Source organism: Lolium rigidum, chromosome 6 (genome assembly GCF_022539505.1).
Source record: "Lolium rigidum isolate FL_2022 chromosome 6, APGP_CSIRO_Lrig_0.1, whole genome shotgun sequence".
Lineage (NCBI taxonomy): Eukaryota > Viridiplantae > Streptophyta > Magnoliopsida > Poales > Poaceae > Lolium > Lolium rigidum.
The window spans coordinates 214250436-214257562 of NC_061513.1; positions in this window are offsets into that span (position 1 = coordinate 214250436).

A 7127-nucleotide genomic window follows, 5' to 3' on the forward strand; every position below is an offset into this window, starting at 1 on the left:
GCCAAGCCTCGAGCTAGTCAATCCAGTAGAGATGGATATGCATAAGTAAGCAAGAACACATAGCCTATCCAAGTTAACCGGATAAAACCAACCTTGACAACCAACCGAATCACCTAGCACCACCTAGCATTTTAAAACCATCGAAACAGTCCTTTTTCTTCAAAGGATACCACAATGGCATTCATTTACATGATCCCCTACAGTGGATATCTCTAATTTCATCAAAGCCAACAAGAAAAAGAAATATATCATTACTCGGCTGAGTTCAAAACAAAGCTAGGGTCCATAAGGGATTACTCATCACTTGGTAGTAACAAAGTGATGTCGGCAAGAGAGAGGCCAAGCCTCGAGCTAGTCAATCCAAGAGAGATGGATATGCATAAGTAAGCAAGAGCACATAGCCAATCCATGTTAACCGAGATAAAACCAACCTTGACAACCAACCGAATAACCTAGCATCACCTAGCTAGTCTTTTAAACCATCGAAACTTCCCATTTTCTTCAAAGGATACCATAGTGGCATTCATTTACATGATTCCCTACCGTGAATATCTCTATTTGGATAACATAAGCAATCCACACCAAGTAAACAAGTCCTCATCACCTTATACAGAGTTCAAACTTTGGATTTGTTTCCAACAAAGGTTGGAAAACAAATCAAATCCATTTAGTTTAACCGAATCATCACCAACACATGGTTCATTAATAAGAAGTGACAAGCATAGCACCAATTAATCAAGCAATATAGCAGCATCAGTAACAAACATAGCACCAATTAATCAACTATAGCTGTGTATTTTTAATAAGAAGTGACAAACATAGCACCAATTTATGATGATCCTGTTTAAAAAAAGATTGCCTGGTTATGCTGTCAACATATGTGATTCAGTTTCACTGAATGAACTAGCTACTGGTGTATAAAGTTGACAGCTTGATGGCTAATTATTGTTCAATTTTGTAGGCTTCAGTTATCTGTTGAAGAAACAAGAGGATGCATGGCCAGATGTGAAGAAGCACCAAAACAACAACATCACAAGCAGCACCAAGACAACAACAATGCATTCCACGGCAACACCCTTCTTCGGCGCAGCTCAGGCTGCACTCCCTTGTCCCCTGTCAACTCTAGTCGCCATCTGAGGAATAGGTATGCGCTATGCCCAATTCCACTCCGACTCTTCTTCCCAATGTTGGCTGAAAAAGTCGATTTTTTTTACCAGCCGTACTCCCGTAGGAGGAGTACCGGATAAATCCATGGAGATAGCTCTCTCAGCACTACGCCGGCCGCTCAAGCACCTTCCCTCGCCGCACGCAGAAACAAGCATCCGTAGCACATTTCATCGAGCACCTTGTGCTCGCGCGGGAGAGGAAGAGGGAGGGGAGGGCGGAGGTGGAGCTCACCGAAAACAGGGGTGGAGGAGGAGTTTGACGACGATGGCGGGGGTGGAGGAGGTGGAGGACGCGGCGGCTCGGCCTCCTCCTTGATGCGGCATGTGCTGCCGGTGGCGGGGATGGGTGGAGCGTGGGGGCATGCGCCCTCGCGGAGGAAGGCGGCGGCGACGGCGATGGCGACGGCGACGACCATGGCGGCGCGCCTTGGTACGGATCGGAGGGGGAGAAGGGAGAGAGGCGGCGCGGCGGTAGAGGATGAGGGCGCGGGGAGGGGTACGGGGATAATATAAGTTCCCCTATTTCTGTGGCGCACCAGCCCAAGTGCGCCACAGAATCAACAACTTCTGTGGCGCACCAGAGCAAGTGCGCCACAAAAATAGTTATTTCTGTGGCGCAGAAGGCCGTGTGCGCCACAGAAATAGTTATTTCTGTGGCTGATACGTCTCCGACGTATCGATAATTTCTTATGATCCATGCCACATTATTGATGTTATCTACATGTTTTATGCACACTTTATGTCATATTCGTGCATTTTCTTGAACTAACCTATTAACAAGATGCCGTAGTGCCGCTTGCTCGTTTTCTGCTGTTTTTGGTTTCAGTAAATCCTAGTAACGAAATATTCTCGGAATCGGACGAAATCAACGCCCAGTGTTCCTATTTTCACCGGAAGCATCCGGAACACACGAGAAGGACCGGAGGGGGGGCACCGGGCCCCTGCACCCTAGGCCGGCGCGGCCCGGGCCCCGGCCGCGCCGCCCTATGGTGTCGTCACCCCTTCGACCCTCCCGCGCCGCCTCTTCGCCTATATAAAGTCCCCGGATCGAAAACCCCGATGCGTTCGACGAAAACCACGAAAACCTTCCGCAGCCGCCGCCATCGCGAAGCCAAGATCCGGGGGACAGGAGTCTCTCGTTCCGGCACCCTGCCGAGCGGGGAAGTGCCCCCGGAAGGCTTCTCCATCGACACCGCTGCCATCTCCACCGCCATCTTCATCACCGCTCGCTGCTCCCATGAGGAGGGAGTAGTTCTCCATCGAGGCTCGGGGCTGTACCGGTAGCTATGTGGTTCATCTCTCTCCTATGTGCTTCAATACAATAATCTCATGAGCTGCCTTACATGATTGAGATTCATATGATGATGCTTGTAATCTAGATGTCATTATGCTAGTCAAGTGAGTTTTACTTATGTGATCTCCGGAGACTCCTCGTCCCACGTGTGTAAAGGTGACAAGTGTGTGCACCGTGTGGGTCTCTTAGGCTAGATTTCACAGAATACTTATTCACCGTTGAATGGCATAGTGAGGTGCTTATTTATATCTCTTTATGATTGCAATATGTTTTGTATCACAATTTATCTATGTGCTACTCTAGTGATGTGTTATTAAAGTAGTTCTATTCCTCCTGCACGTGTGCAAAGGTGACAGTGTGTGCACCGTGTTAGTACTTGGTTTATGCTATGATTATGATCTCTTGTAGATTATGAAGTTAACTATTGCTATGATAATATTGATGTGATCTATTCCTCTTACATATGCATGAAGGTGACAGTGTGCATGCTATGCTAGTACTTGGTTTAGTCTGTTGATCTATCTTACACTAAAGGTTATTAAAATATGAGCATTATTGTGGAGCTTGTTAACTCCGGCATTGAGGGTTCGTGTAATCCTACGCAATGTGTTCATCATCCAACAAAAGTGTAGAGTATGCATTTATCTATTCTCGTTATGTGATCAATATTGAGAGTGTCCACTAGTGAAAGTGTAATCCCTAGGCCTTGTTCCTAAATACCGCTGCGTTACTACTGCTTGTTTACTCGTTTTATCGTGTTACTACCGCTCGCAATACTACCACCATCAACTACACGCCCGCAAGCTATTTTCTAGCACCGCTGCTACTGCTCATATATATTCATACCACCTGTATTTCACTATCTCTTCGCCGAACTAGTGCACCTATTAGGTGTGTTGGGGACACAAGAGACTACTTGCTTTGTGGTTGCAGGGTTGCATGAGAGGGATATCTTTGACCTCTTCCTCCCTGAGTTCGATAAACCTTGGGTATCCACTTAAGGGAAACTTGCTGCTGTTCTACAAACCTCTGCTCTTGGAGGCCCAACACTGTCTACAAGAATAGAAGCTCCCGTAGACATCAAGCACTTTTCTCGGCGCCGTTGCCGGGGAGGAAAGGTAAAAAGGCACTCATACTACGGTCTCAGGTAAAGTATTTTTCTGGCGCCGTTGTGTGTGTGCTCAAAGCTATTTCCTTTAGATCCTGCAATTGCATCTTGATTGTTTCTTGTTTACACTAGTTTGGCATAATGTACAAGAGTGAGCTTCTTATCCTATTTCCTGATTTAAGACATGGATTGTTTGATGCGAAAATTAAAAAACCTATGAAATCTTATTTGCATGCTGGTAGTAATATTAGTATGAATGCTTTGAACACCATTGTTGATAATAATATAGAAAGTTCTAAGCTTGGGGAAGCTGGTTTTCATGATCTTTTTAGTCCCCCAAGCATTGAGGAGAAAATTTTCTTTGATGATACTTTGCCTCCTATTTCTGATGATTATAATGATAGTGATCTTTTGGTGCCACCTACTGTGGAGAGTAAATTTTGTTGTGATTATACTATACCTCCTACACTTGATGAGAATAATAATGATAGCTACTTTGTTGAATTTGCTCCCACTATTACTAATAAAATTGACTATGCCAATGTGGAGAGTAATAATTTTATGCATGAGACTCATGATAAGAGTGCTTTATGTGATGGTTATATTGTTGAGTTTGCTCATGTTGCTACTGAAAGTTATTATGAGAGAGGAAAATATGGTTGTAGAAATTTTCATGTTACTAAAACACCTCTCTATGTGCTGAAATTTTTCAAGCTACACTTGTTTTATCTTCCTATGCTTGTTACTTTGCTCTTCATGAACTTGTTTATTTACAAGATTCCCTTGCATAGGAAGCATGTTAGACTTAAATTTGTTTCAAATTTGCCTCTTGATGCTCTCTTTTGCTTCAAATACTATTTCTTGCGAGTGCATCATTAAAACTACTGAGCCCATCTTAATGGCTAAAAAGAAAGAACTTCTTGGGAGATAACCCATGTGTTATTTTGCTACAGTACTTTGTTTTATATTTGTGTCTTGGAAGTTGTTTACTACTGTAGCAACCTCTCCTTATCTTAGTTTTGTGTTTTATTGTGCCAAGTAAAGTCTTTGATAGTAAAGTAAGTACTAGATTTGGATTACTACGCAGAAACAGATTTCTTTGCTGTCACGAATCTGGGTCTAATTCTCTGTAGGTAACTCAGAAAATTATGCCAATTTACGTGAGTGATCCTCAGATATGTACGCAACTTTCATTCAATTTGAGCATTTTCATTTGAGCAAGTCTGGTGGCCTAATAAAATCCACCTTTACGGACTGTTCTGTTTTTGACAGATTCTGCCTTTTATTTCGCATTGCCTCTTTTGCTATGTTGGATGAATTTCTTTGATCCATTAATGTCCAGTAGCTTTATGCAATGTCCAGAAGTGTTAAGAATGATTGTGTCACCTCTGAACATGTCAATTTATATTGTGCACTAACCCTCTAATGAGTTGTTTCGAGTTTGGTGTGGAGGAAGTTTTCAAGGATCAAGAGAGGAGTATGATGCAACATGATCAAGGAGAGTGAAAGCTCTAAGCTTGGGGATGCACCCGGTGGTTCACCCCTGCATATATCAAGAAGACTCAAGCGTCTAAGCTTGGGGATGCCAAAGGCATCCCCTTCTTCATCGACAACATTATCAGGTTCCTCCCCTGAAACTATATTTTTATTCCATCACATCTTATGTTTTTTTTCTTGGAGCGTCGGTTTGTTTTTGTTTTTTGTTTTGTTTGAATAAAATGGATCCTAGCATTCACTTTATGGGAGAGATACACGCTCCGTTGTAGCATATGGACAAGTATGTCCTTGGTTTCTACTCATAGTATTCATGGCGAAGTTTCTCCTTCGTTAAATTGTTATATGGTTGGAATTGGAAAATGATACATGTAGTAATTGCTATAAATGTCTTGGGTAATGTGATACTTGGCAATTGTTGTGCTCATGTTTAAGCTCTTGCATCATATGCTTTGCACCCATTAATGAAGAAATACATAGAGCATGCTAAAATTTGGTTTGCATATTTGGTTTCTCTAAGGTCTAGATAATTTCTAGTATTGAGTTTGAACAACAAGAAAGACGGTGTAGAGTCTTATAATGTTTTCAATATGTCTTTTATGTGAGTTTTGCTGCACCGGTTCATCCTTGTGTTTGTTTCAAATAAGCCTTGCTAGCCTAAACCTTGTATCGAGAGGGAATACTTCTCATGCATCCAAAATACTTGAGCCAACCACTATGCCATTTGTGTCCACCATACCTACCTATACTACATGGTATTTTTCCGCCATTCCAAAGTAAATTGCTTGAGTGCTACCTTTAAAATTCCATCATTCACCTTTGCAATATATAGCTCATGGGACAAATAGCTTAAAAACTATTGTGGTATTGAATATGTAATTATGCACTTTATCTCTTATTAAGTTGCTTGTTGTGCGATAACCATGTTTACTCGGGGAACGCCATCAACTCGTTGTTGAATTTCATGTGAGTTGCTATGCATGTTCGTCTTGTCGGAAGTAAGGGCGATCTACACTGAGTTGAATGGTTTGAGCATGCATATTGTGAGAGAAGAACATTGGGCCGCTAACTAAAGCCATGATCCATGGTGGAAGTTTCAGTTTTGGACAAATATCCTCAAGTCTCTAATGAGAAAAGAATTAATTGTTGTCAAATGCTTAAAGCATTAAAAGAGGAGTCCATTATCTGTTGTCTATGTTGTCCCGGTATGGATGTCTAAGTTGAGAATAATCAAAAGCGAGAAATCCAAATGCGAGCTTTCTCCTTAGACCTTTGTACAGCGGCATAGAGGTACCCCTTGTGAAACTTGGTTAAAGCATATGTATTGCGGTGATAATCCAGGTAGTCCAAGCTAATTAGGACAAGGTGCGGGCACTATTGGTACACTATGCATGAGGCTTGCAACTTATAAGATATAATTTACATGATGCATATGCTTTATTACTACCGTTGACAAAATTGTTTCATGTTTTCAAAATCAAAGCTCTAGCACAAATATAGCAATCGATGCTTTTCCTCTATGAGGACCATTCTTTACTTTCAATGTTGAGTCAGTTCACCTATTTCTCTCCACCTCAAGAAGCAAACACTTGTGTGAACTGTGCATTGATTCCTACATACTTGCTTATTGCACTTATTATATTACTCTATGTTGACAATATCCATGAGATATACATGTTACAAGTTGAAAGCAACCGCTGAAACTTAATCTTCTTTTGTGTTGCTTCAATACCTTTACTTTGAATTATTGCTTTATGAGTTAACTCTTATGCAAGACTTATTGATGCTTGTCTTGAAGTGCTATTCATGAAAAGTCTTTGCTTTATGATTCACTTGTTTACTCATGTCATACATATTGTTTTGATCGCTGCATTCACTACATATGCTTTACAAATAGTATGATCAAGATTATGATGGCATGTCACTCCAGTAAATTATCCGTGTTATCGTTTTACCTCGCTCGGGACGAGCGGAACTAAGCTTGGGGATGCTGATACGTCTCCGACGTATCGATAATTTCTTATGATCCATGCCACATTATTGATGTTATCTACATGTTTTATGC